The sequence below is a fragment of the Agelaius phoeniceus genome, chromosome 5 (genome assembly GCF_051311805.1).
Source record: "Agelaius phoeniceus isolate bAgePho1 chromosome 5, bAgePho1.hap1, whole genome shotgun sequence".
Classification (NCBI taxonomy): domain Eukaryota; kingdom Metazoa; phylum Chordata; class Aves; order Passeriformes; family Icteridae; genus Agelaius; species Agelaius phoeniceus.
In genome coordinates, this window is record NC_135269.1 from 24,158,143 (window position 1) to 24,170,961 (window position 12,819).

The window sequence follows — 12,819 nt, forward strand, 5'->3', positions numbered from 1 at the left end:
CAGGACCACAGGTTACCACAGATACCAGGCCTGGATTAGGCTCTGTGAGATCCTCAGTGACAATAAGCAATCCAACAGCAGAAATTAGGTGTGATCTAAGCAGAGGAAGAAAACAGACTAGAACTGAGCTGCTGAGGGCCCTTGAGAGGGAACACACTTTCTTTTTAGCAAGGTCTTTGAATCCAGAACTGCAGTCATAAAAGAACATTTTACTCTCTTTCAGGAAAAAAAAGAAAACTAGCCTCAATATAATGTTGACTTTCCTCTACCAATCCAAAAGTCTCTTTAGGGCAAGACTAGGAGAAAAGCCCTGGGTTTATCTGAAGTGAGGAAGAGAGAACCTGGTGTTTTTAGAAGGGCCATTTGTGCTTGATGAAATCCACTGCAATTTTGATCACCTTTCCTTCCTCGTGCAAAAAGAAAATAGGACTGCAGACCAAATAGTGTTGTAGCTCCTGAGCAAACGCGTCTTTTTTCTCCAGTGGTGCCTGCACACAATTTATCAGTGTGTCCAAAAATATCATCTCCCAGTACCAGGAGGTCCAGTAATTGTTCCCAGGCGTGGTCCTGAGGGCTTTGCCCACACAGCCCCACCTTGAACTCCCAGGAACTGATCCCATGACAGCCACAAGGAAGCTGCTGGCAGATTTCCCTTAAGGAGGTGACACAGAAAGCCATACTCACAAACCTGAGTTGACTTTGCTGCTAACTGTTGCAGAAGCAGAGCTGGGACGGTGAGTGAGTCATGGGGTTTGCAGGTAATCAGCTTTGAGTAGTAAAGAAAAAAGAGCTTGGCTCACCCAGCGTGGCTGCTCTTTGTTCCCAAGCTGCTGGAGGCAAAATCATGGGAACAGCTCCTGCCGCCCTCCTTAGGGTTCACACCACCTCACACAGGGTGACCCTGGGCCATTTGGCTCCACAGCTCTTCTTCCTGGCACTCACAGCCTGCTGCTGTCATCATCTCCCTTCTGCCTCCCCACACACCTCTCTCTGCAGGGTCTTGGCCAGGGTCACCCTGCAGCTGATGGGGCGAGGAGAGAGCGCAGCTCTGGAGAGGACAGAACACGCCCTTCTGCACGCAATGCTGGTCCACGATCCAAGAAACCTCCCAAAGAGCTTCCCACTCCCTGCCACATAAGATCCCCACATTTTTTCCCACCATCACCTTCATTCTGTAACCACATTTTTCTAGCAATCTCAATTTTATGATGTCTTTCAGCAGATTTTTTCCTCTGTCTTACTGATGATGCTCCTTTCCAGAATTTTTCTCACTTTCTGTCCTCAGGTCCTGCCACCCTGGACTCTGGCTCCTTTGCAAGAGTCAGTGAGCTGTCCAGTTAAAACTCAGATATGCATGGAATTTCTGGTGAGTTTTTTGCTGTTTTGGTTTTTATAAAAATCTAACTGGATGCTTCCCCATGAAACACCAGTTTTGGAAACTTTGGGAAGGAAGCCATGAAGGGGGAATAATATAACCACATTCCAAAGTGTGTGACAGTACAAATAGTTATACTGTATCTTTGAATTCCTAATTGAAACTGATAGTAACTTTTGTGGTTTGGAAGGGGGTTTTTTGGCGGGGGATTGTTTGTTTGTTTTTTGGGGGGGGTTTGTTGTTGTTGTTTGGTTTTTGCCTGGGCTGCCTGGAGGAGGCACGATTTTCCACATATTAGAAAAGGAAACTTTACTTTTCCTCCTCAGGTTTTCTACCCTGCATTCTGCACAGTCCATTGCCCCACCCCACAGTAACTTTTCAGTCTGTCCCCTGCTCTGCGGGTGCCATCCTTGTTTCCTCATCTGCTTTTCTGGTAGAGCATTATTGCTGCTCACTGTCTGTGTCCAGCTCAGCAGACCAAAGGAAGGCAGACGCTTTGCTGTTGGTGTTGCTTTCAGTGCTGCTGACAAGTGCAGACAGCACTGTGCTTTTCTGCTAGGGATAGTTTCACTCCCAGACTAAGGAGAAATGGCAGCCATTCTGCTTGCTTTGATCTCATTAATAATAAAGGACAACGGGAGCCCTTTTGAATATGAGGAAAAAGCTCGAGTTAAAAAATTAAACAGCATACTCAATTAATTTAGAACCACAGCAAAGCCTTGGAAAGCTGCCATCTTAAATCACTACACAGATACAACTCCCAGAAAATAATAATTATAATAATCTAAGAAACAAAAAATAATCCTGTGGTCTTGCTGTGCTAATAAGAGTTTGGTATAGAAGGACAGGCGGGAGCTTTCCCCAGCATCAGTATTGATCATACCTGTGTGGTATTTTCCTTTTGCAAGAGCAAGGGCAGATATATATATGTCCTGTAGCATAGGGAAGGAACTAGCAGGAATGTGCCCAGCCCTCTTTTTTCTTCAAAACCTGATTTTTCTGTTGGGATGGAGCTGGGTGGCATAAATGGGTACACAACTGATGTTATAATTGCTTTTACCTATCAATACTTCATTTTCCTTTTAAATTCAGCTAAAGGGGGCCGAATTTAAAGCCTGCTCAAAACAGTTTTGCACAGGCTGCTACTGATGTTGAGTATCATAGCTCAAACCAAGTTGGTGGAATGGGAATGTTAAAAGTTAATTAAAATCTTGTCTAAAGAGCTGCACTACTTCTAGCCTCAGCATAACTGCTAGCTGGTAACTCCTATACACATGCTGGTTCACTGTCAGGACTGAAAATAGTGGGGGAAACAAAAGGCAAAAAGAGACTGCATAAAAGATTACAATATTTTTCAAAACATTTTCCTAATTGTCTGTTTTTTTCATTAAAAAACCTCCACATGTTAGCATTGTTTTGCTGCAAATAGCTGTATTTAAAATAGCTTCAAATAATGTTAATGAAGCATTGTTTTAATTTTGCCTCCAGGAAAAACAAAACTAAGTTGTATCATGAATTATTCTCTATTTAAAACCACTGCCATCATATTAATAATTTTTCCCCTTTAGCTGTGGGCTGACAAAATTCTTTCTCCCTTTTCCTTCCGACAATATAATGCAAGCATGACAGCAAAACAAATTGAAACTTCTGCTAAGCACTTTGCCCACATCATGCATAAACTGCTCTTGTTTCTACTGCAGCTGCATGTCTTTCCTGGGTATGACACATAAAAATAGGTAATGTCAAAATAAGCCTACTATATTAAGAACAGTTGGAGATGTGGAGGTGTCTGACTGGGACTTAAAGCTCAGGTCCTGAGCACTTACAGTCATTAAAGATATTTTTACAGTTTTTTTGTAAAGCAGGAACGTTAGCACTAATCACGTGACTAACATACAAATTTGAAAATTACATCTGACATCTCCCTAATTTCCTCTTGCTGTTTAACTTAATTCTAGTATTCATTACTTTCTTTTTACTTAAATTGCTCTTTTCTGTTTCTTCTTTGCTGTTATGGGTGGCTTAGAAAGGAAAAAATAATCGCGTAGAAATCTGCTCTTCTCTATTTTAAACACAAATTCCTTTTTTCTATCCTGATCTTTACAGCTCCCAGGCATATGAAGTATTACTTCCTCTCTCTTGCTTGTTCCCTGAAAAGTTCCATGAAGAATGCACAAGAATGGCTGAGAAAACCTCTCACCACTCAATTGAAGGAAATAGGAAATGCTGAATCTTTAGCAGGTATCTCTGCTGAAAGCAATTATTAGGATAAATATTTTTAAATAAGGATAATAGGTATTTAAACAGGATCAAAATATTTGTAAATATTTATGTTTTATTCCCCTCGTAGATTGATGCCATATGCCTGCTGAAACTTCCCTGAAGTCTTCTAAGAAAAGGATGGATTAAAAAGCAGCTTCCAGGGGAAAGATGTAAGTAAGAAAATAATCTAATCAGCCTGTGTTTATATAAAACAAAAGAACATCAATTCTTTCATTACTTTTTCTATGAATCATCTTTTAAACAATGGCAATCTTCTTTTTCAGTGCTGCCTGCATTTTAGACGCAGATAAAGTACAGCATTGCGTCACATGTTAAATGTTATCTTTCACATGAAAACATTTTAACATAGGAAACCATAAAGAGCATCAGCACATAGCTGACTACGGCTTTCCAAAAAGTAACCTTTCTCTTAATCACCATGCAGGTAAGTAGTTGGGTCCTTTCCCACAAGCCAGCTGCTGCTTAGGGCATCCAAAGCAGAAAAAAGGGCAGGGTTAGCAAAGGTGTTTTCTAATAATATCAGTAGTTTTTAGTGACTGACTATCCAGAGTTCATTTGGGTACATTGATTTAAAAACCTAGCAAGCCTATAAAAAATCATGTCATGGAACTTTTGGAAATAATAAACCAGTGTCAAAAACCCTGATTACAAATTCCAAATATCAAAGCTGTTTCTAAATTCTTGTCCTCTCTCATTCCTGCATCTAGAACTGTCCTAAGCTGGCAGCACTCTTTGTTTAGAGAAGTACCTTCATGCAGGCTTTTTCTAGATTGTCTCCCTGTCAGATGCAGTATTTATAATAAATAAACTTAATTTTAAAAAAGAAGAGATGATGCATTTTCATAACCTAAGAGTGAAAAGGCTGTGGATTGACCCCAACTCTGAAGTCTGTCTGGCTGCAGTCTGTGTGAAGTTTGATATTTGGGATGTCTACAGGCAGGGTCCCAGCCTATTTCTGCAGTAGCAAAAGTGGACACTCATATTGCAGTGAGACCACTCCCCGAAGCTATAATGGTTTTTCTCATCGCTTCTCTACCAAAAAGGAAAGAATTTCACCCCAAAGAAATCCAACCTTTCCCAGCACCTGGGAAGGCAGCACAGTGGTAGTGTAATACTGACACCCAGTGGATGAAAAAATGCACTGTCACTGTCCAACTTGGTCCCGTTTTTGGATAGGATTGGTAGTGGGGAGGTATGAAAAAACAGGAAGAACTATTTTGTTCCTCAGCATTTGGGCTTTATGACAGCCAGAACCTATCTGGGAGCTGTGATTCCTTCCAAATCCACAGGTGAACCTGGGTGGGAACTCCTGAGTCATCCATTATAACTTCAGACAAACCAACAAAATCTGCTTGGTTTCTACAGCTCAAATTTGTTTTGCAGTGTGAAACAGGGACAATGGAGAGTGGTATCTTTTGCTCCTATATGCACACCAAAACCTTGAGCAAAATGTGGGAAGAAACACTCACAAAAGAAGACCAATAAGGGGAAAGAGAATTTAAAGAGGGAAATTATTTTATTGGTTTTTCACTTATGGCAAAGATAAGGTCAGCATCTTGGACAGATCTTTCTCTCCCAAAGTGTGCAACCCGTACTCTTGGTGTATTAGTGATTTCTGCTTACAACATGAAAATTTCATGTGGATAGACAGGATACAGACCGTTCCCACACATTGAATAAACAATGAGGAGGAGAGGCAAAGTGCATCCAAAAGTTATATTACTAATTCATATTGATTTATACAGAGCCTTTTGTATTCCTTACAGCACCACAGTAACAAGTATGTGCATATCCAGTATGAAATCTTATTCATATTAATGGGGCTGTTTTCCCACCAATCAATGTAAAAATCAATTACCATTACTGAATGGAGAAGCCATCAAAGGATTCAATGCTCTTTACTGACTTGTGCAGCCTGAGTTTGCAGGGATCTTGTCTGCTGTCTGTGCCACTAGCACAGGTGGCTTTGCTGTGCTGGCAGCTGTCCCTCCTGCTGGTGACTAACCTGTGAAGGGCAGAAGAAGAGCACGTTTTCACCGAACCCCCCCAGACCCGTTTACTAACTTGACAGGCACATCGCATCCCTCGAGTTCTGTGTTCAGCTGCTCCAGGGCTCTGCTGGTCAGGCTGTAACAGGATTCTCCCGAGGAGATCAAATGGAAACATTGCACTGGCTGGCAGCCCTGGGCGAGGTCAGGAAGCGACACTAATCAATGGAACAGCAGTCCTCAAATATGCTGGAGAATGAGATCGAGCATAGAAATTCGGTACAAGGAGAACCTCTGGCCCCAGTTTATCCTCCACAGGCTTCTGTTATCCATGCACTCCCCTGAGCGCTGTCTCAATGCTCCTCTGGCCCTGCTATTGCGCCCTGCTAATCCCTGGTGCCATGCACCTGCTAATTCCTGCTGATGCACCTCCCGTTTTGTCTTTGCCGTCCTGCGCTCCCGCAGCGCTGCCGCCCGCCCGCTCTGCAGCCCGGGGCTAACATGGCTGCTCATCGCGGCCTTCACGCCACCTCCCAGGGAAGCGTCTCCGGGCCCGCTCCTGCCTCAGCCTCGCACCCACCACCCCCACCCCGCAGTTTCTGGCTGGGCCCACTGCAGGAATAATGAAGATTAGCGTGTGTTTGTAACGATTGGATTGAGCAATGACGCCGCGGTCACGGCAAATTCCTTTTCCACAAGTTTTCCCGGTCGCGGGCCCCTGTCACGTGCGCAGATGCCCGAGCCACGTGGGGAGCGGCGGGCACGGGCCATCACCCCGCCCACCGTCCTCCCTCCAGGGAGATTGACAGTGAACCAACCAATCAAAGGCACGGTCCTGCCTTTCCCCACCCCCAGCCCACGGTTGCTGTGTCATCCGGAGGGTGACATCAGGGGGCGGTCGCCGGTTGGCTGCGCAGGCGTCGGGCAACGACCAATGAGCTTCGCGAGCTGCATGACTGACACCTCTCCTGCCCAATAGATGTCGCGCGTGCACGCGGAGGGGCGGGGCGGAGCGGAGATGTCGCTGGGGGCGGCGGGCAGTGTGGCGTTGGTGCCGTGTCGCGGCGCCGCTGAGCGGCTACAGCCGCGGCCATAATCCCTATCGCCTGTGCCCGTCACGGCGCCCCGCCCATGCGGCCGGCACATGAGTGCACAAACCGACGTAACCTCGCCTCGGCTGAGGAGGGTCCCAGGGGGCGCCGAGGAGCGCGGCTCGGTGGGCGGGTCTCCGCGTTGTTACGGTGTAACGGGCACATTCGTTCTCTAATGGAGTCGGAGGGTGCGACCCACAGCCCAATCCGTAGGGCGGAAGGGCGGGACAAGTAGAAGCGGGCGCGCGAGTACCCCATTTAAGGGGCAAATCTCGCACCTAACTGGCAGAGGAAGAAGGGGCGGGAGCCAGTGAGGGATGTGAAGGGGGGGGGCAACGCTAACCGGTGACAGCCAGCAAATGCAGCCAATCGGCGGGCGTGTAGTGACGCGAGAACCCAATCAAAAGCGCCAAGAGGCGGTGCTCCTCCGTGATTGACATGCGTTCTGGCTAATGGACGGAGAGATCCCCGAGACTCTTCCCAATGGACAGCGTGAAGGGGCGGAAAGGGGAGCGGAAGGAGAAGACGAGCAGGCAGGGTGACCAATCAGCGTGGGGGTCGGCGGGGCGCCGTCCAATGGGCGGTGCGAGGGGCGGTGCGGGGGCGTGTCCCGGTGTGTTTGGGTTCGTGCTCCTCGGGGGAGGGAGAGACGGCGGCGAGGAAAGTTTGGTTTTGGTTTTTTTTTTTCCCCCCCCCGGTGGTGTTTTTTTGGCGGCGCCGGCGGAGCGGGGGGGGGTACGCTTTTCGCAGCTTCTTCGCCTTTTGCTTCCTGGGGTTCGTGTTTCCCGGGCGGGCGGAGCCGCCCCCGGCACTGAGAAGAACGGGGGCTCAGCGCACCGCGGCGGCGCCTCGGCGGTGAGTGCGGGACGGGCCCCCCACCTATTCCCCATCCCGGCTCCCGCCGCGGGACTCCCTGGCAGCCCTTCCCGCCCTGCGGACCCTCGCGCCGCCTCTGAGGGGCCTCTGGCGCCGGGCCGCGGTGCCGCGGGGCGGGGGAGGGACGGGGGGGCCGGGCCGGCGGGAGGGGCCCCGAGCGGCGGCGGCTCAAGGGCGCTGCCCCGGCGGTGGCGGAGCGGCCGCTGCGCCCGCCCCGATCCCGCCGAGCGCCTGTCCCGGGGCACAGCCGAGCGAGCGCTGCCCCCTCCTCGCCTCACGTGCGGTCGCCGTGCGCCGCGGCTGCGCCCCGGTGCCCCCCGCCGCCCCCTCCCGCTCCACACAGGGCCCCGGGGGAGAGCCCGCCGCCCGCCCGCCGGATCACCCAGGCCGGGCAGGAGGTACGGCGGCGGAAACACTCCGAGGAGCCCTTGTGTGGATGGGGAAAAAAAGTGCTGTAGTGTGGGGACAGAGCCGAGGTTGCGTTGGTACCGCTGCAAACAGCGGTACGTGATGCTGGTGAAAATGTGTGTGTATATACGATGGGTGGGTGGGAAGAGTGACCGTGTTCAGAGGTGTGTCCTAGGGGGGGAAAAAAAGTTTCCCCAGCTGTTTGTAGCAAGATGAAGGAATGTTTGTTTCTGGAGACGCTTCGCTGGCTGTGGATAAGCGCTGCTTGCAGCGTGGTATCTTGCAAGCTCAGATCTGCTTCGTGAAAGTGCATGTAGGAGGATCTACTACAGCATACAGCTGAGGCTTGTTGAATAAACCAAAGACTCAACAAAGTGTTTTCCTAGCTAAAGTAGAGATGCTTTCTGATGTAAACAGTGCTTGTTTTTCCATGGTAACGTTTCACTAACCTTATGAACATTTGTTAAAATACCTCTTTGTAAAGTTAACGTTTTTACAATCCATTAATTACTATTTTTAAATCATGACTTGCTGGCGTTCAGTTTACAACCTCTACAAAAGGTACGATGTTGTCGTTGACATCTACAACCGTTGTCAAGTTTACAACCTCTACCAAAACTGTGACTTTTTCTGCAAGATAGGTAGGTAGGTAGGTCTTTGGGGGTTGTATTTGAAAGGTCTGTTTTACCTAGTGTTTTCCAGTAATATCGCCATCCATATGAATGGATTTTGGAAATTAGTTCCTGCTACAAGTGTTGCAGAGGTGATAACTTTGATTCATAGGGTTATTAAATATGTGCACAAGTTCAAGCAGCTTTGTAGTTAGCTTGTCCACAGTAAAGTTGCTCAGCAATGCCCTCCTCTCCTGCGGTGACTCTCTAAGGGTGCAGATTCCTTGGAATGCGCTGAGCATTTGAGCTCTGTTGAGATGTGAGTGAATGCTCTCATCTGCTGCATTACCCAAGGCCCCGAGCTAAAAGATAAGCTCCAGTTTTTCTACATGAGCCCTGGATCATGCAGGGTCTGCTGGGTAGATGTATCTCGGGGGAGGGTTTTGCAGGAGTGACTTTTCACCTGAGTTTTACTGAGTTGCAGATGTAACTAGACAATTCCCCAGTGAAGAAATCACCCTGCAAAAAGTTGAGGCTGGACATGGGGGAAGGGAGCCCAGAGAGGTGTTAGCTGTGTATTAGATTTTCTGCTGTGAGGTTTTGGGGCAGTAAGGTACAGGCACGTGTGTCTTAGTAGAGAGTAGGTGAGGTCATCATTAGACATTTATCTTGTTTTGCTATACTGCATATGTGCTGATGGGCAAAATGTTATTGGGATGCTTACAGGGAATCACCTGAATCCTGTAATATGGAAGTCCTGGTAAAATGCAATGATAAACCAGTCAGTGTCTCTTGATTAGGCAGACTTTTCAATTAATGCATTATTCCAGTTTCTGTATATCTGCAAATTTAGCTAGAGATCTACACTTTCATTTCAATAATAAGTTCAAACGTTTGGACATAGAAATCTTGACAAAGCTTAATCTGCCAGTGTTTGCGTGATAGAATAGTCCAATAAAGCATCTAGTTTGAGTGTATGTCGTAGTTTTGCTTGGTGATGCTTATTTCATCATTAAAACTTGATGTTGGAGGATGACTTCAGAGGAGGAAGCTCCAGGAGAGAATTTTGTGTAGCTCTGAGGTAGTGTATTTTACCTTAGATCTGCCTCCTATCATAGTAACTAAGAGATTAGAAATTAATTTTTTGCAGAATAATGCATAATAAAAATCATATGTAGAGATAGCTGCATCTAGAACAGAATAGCTGGAGCCAGAATGCTGGAAAGAATTGAAGAACTGCTATTAAAATAGTAATTTGAAAATATGTTCAAATGGGGTTTGTTCTCTGGGGTTTTTGAATTATTTTTTTCCCCCTCTGGTGAAGCTGGTGTACTTCTGCTCACAGAAGAGATTGGATTTACAATTAAGCAGTAGGAACTGGAGATCATAGAATAAGTCTAAGAAGCTTAGTTATTGACTTGAATGAGTTTATTAATAGTCTGCTTAATGGTTTGGTTACTCTATTTCCATTTTCTGCAAAATGCTTGGATGCAGTCTGTTCTAGTCACTTACTGCCATTATTGTGTTTATTTTCTTGGAAATCATTATACATAAATATTGTCTGCCTTGTGCAGTAATAAAAACTAACAGTCATTTTCCAGTTTCTTTGCAATGGCTTTCCTCAGTCATTGCTCATAGTGCTGCTATCAGATTCACAAATTCTGCAATACTTCTACTTACAGCATACCTAGCATTTTACAGTTATTCAGTTCTTTATCATTAGTTGTTCTTCACTCAGCTTTAACCTGTGTGTAGTTTGGGTCAGTAGATGAGTTTTTGTGAAGAACTGGCGTTGTTTATTTTCACATGATAAATTAAGCGTGTTTAACACGTAGATAAAGGAGGGAAGTACCTGATACTAGCACATATGTACCACTGGTTTTCTTTAAAACGAAGAGTTTTCTGTCACCTCTGCTTATAAAATGTATTTGCTCTGGATTTGCTTTTAATGGTCTGTTTCTTCCATTTTCAGAAATTTTAATAATGAAATGTTTCACTGTCTTAGGGAAAGAATAGCAAGGGAATGTCAGTCGTCAGTTCTAATTGCAAGAACCTAGCACAGAGATGTTGAGCAGACAGTAACATGCATTTCTAATGGTTTGACCAGTTGTGGTAGAAAAATACATGTATTCTTGCTAAGTCTTCCTCAGCTTAGCATTTACTGTCTTCCTCCATTTTCAGATAAAACATATATCGTAAGGTTGCTTGTTCTTGATAGCAAACAGAGTGTGGAATATGGACTGAAGAATTCATGTTAATTTCTTGTGAATCCAAACAAAACTTTTGGCTACTCTCTGCTAATAAAAATAGGGGCACTTTTTGGTACTTGGGCCAGCTGTCACTGTCAGACAAGTAGTTGCCTGCTGGTATTTCAGCTTGCGAGGTGACCGAGGTGACCGGGGTGAGAGTAATCAGGATATTCTGACTGCTGTTCCCTGGCCCTTTCAGCGGATAATAAAACTCTTATGCTTCCTTACATTTCTCTTCTGCTCATGCCTTCTTTGTGTTGCACTTCTACTCATTATTTTTTATTTCTTCAGGGAAGTAAATATGCTTTGCTGGAAGGCGTTGGTGTCACTTATTTTTTCTCCTTTAGAGCAGTAGGCAGTGAGTATGTTAAATTTGTTTTTTCCCTTTGCCTTCTTATAGCGGTTAGAGGGAGAGGGTGTTTTTACACTTATTATGGTTTGCATCATGTTGTAGGGGAATGTTCTGAGGTTTTTAAGTTTTCATCAGCGTGAGGGTTGTGGTTGGAGTTTGGATGTTCTCCGTGTTTACCATGTAGTGAGCTATGGAGATGACCTTTTCCAGTTTCAGCTAGTCAGTACGGATTGCGTTTCTGGGCCCTGCCAGCTTTAGTAGTTCTGAAATTGGATATGGTGCATGTATTTCCTGATTTAATGTCTGTGGATCAGAAAAAACTCAATAGTTCCTCTGTGAGAAAATCTGGGAAGCAAGTTAATGTTCTATCTGAGACTTAACACTGTTTAAATTTTTTAAAATATCTACTTAAAAAAGTAAAATGGACCTGAAAGCAGCTCTTAGCCAGTTTAGCTTTTGGGTCTGTGGAGTAACATCCTCCTCGTCAGGAGAAATGGGAGGTATCATAAGGCAGCACTTGTGCTGTGTACTACAGGATTCAGGTCATAATAAATGTGTAAAAAATAACCTGGAAGTTGGTATATTTTGACCATGTTAGACAGAATTTGGGAGGCTGGAAAGCTAATTAGCAGATGAAAGGATAAGCAAAGTTGCAAAACAAAGAGTTGATAATTTTAGATAGCCTGACAGAGGATTAGTCAAAAGACGATACAACGATATCATGTTGCTTGTATGAGGGGAAGTCCTCTAATCCATCTAAATGAGTAATGAAGTAAAAGTCATTGATGTTTTTACTTGCATTTAATTTCTATACTTTTATCATGACTCTTGACAGTGTCATAAAAAGTGCTATAAAGAAAAACAACCTGGCAGAATTTTTCAGTAGTGTGTTGGGTTTTTCGTTAGTAAAGTCTGTTCTGTAACAGGAGAAATTTATGCCCTTTGATTTAGTGGTAGTCTACAAAGAACGTAGTTTTTACAAATAGTGTTGGCTTTCTTCTGGTAAGTTTGAAGATTTTTCAGATTCTAGCCTCTGTTTTGCCTGTTGGAAATGCTTCTTCCTGTTCCTCTGATCCTCTTGTATCCTAGGGTTGCAGGGGTTTTTTTCCTACTCGAGTCCCTCCTGTTTTCTTACCACAAGCACTGGTTGTACCTGCAGTTCACTTATGTGTTGTTCATGTGGCAAAAGCAGACTTTGTGAGAGAATTTCACTAATTAAATTAAATGTATGATTTTAAATCCAGAAGCTGAATGTTTGGAAAGGTTTTTGCTGCCCTTCTTGTTTTAGGACTGGTCTGATAGGTCTCCACATGGTCAGGGCTAAGGAACTGCTGGGCTGCTCCGTGGCAATCTCATTACCAACTACCCTGGCCCTGTGACTTCTCTGCACAAGTCTCACAACAGTACCACACGAGTGGTAGGAAAGATAGGAAACCCACCTCTGGGAAAGAGAAGGAACTCTTCAAGGACTTGCCAGTCTACTATGGATAAATCTATTTTGGCCTTAGGGTGATCCACCAATGATAATGGGAGTAGGTCCTCTCATCTCACTGCTTCTTACAGCCAAGAGATACAAATTACTCAGC

At 45.3% G+C, this 12,819-nt stretch overlaps 1 protein-coding gene across 13 annotated transcripts in view; it reads left to right on the forward strand.

The window, feature by feature from the left end:
• The first annotated feature begins 7,385 nt into the window (after positions 1-7,385).
• TNRC6B (trinucleotide repeat containing adaptor 6B) overlaps positions 7,386-12,819 on the forward strand; it is a 132,165-nt gene continuing 126,731 nt past the window's right edge. For 6 of the 13 annotated variants that reach the window (XM_077178599.1, XM_077178606.1, XM_077178613.1 and 3 more), the window contains exon 1: positions 7,387-7,592. The gene's annotated coding sequence lies outside the window, so the exon portion shown is untranslated. Of the gene's footprint in view, positions 7,593-7,871; positions 8,012-12,819 lie in introns of those variants that run through there. The other 7 variants (XM_077178594.1, XM_077178598.1, XM_077178596.1 and 4 more) reach the window with 3 other exon arrangements.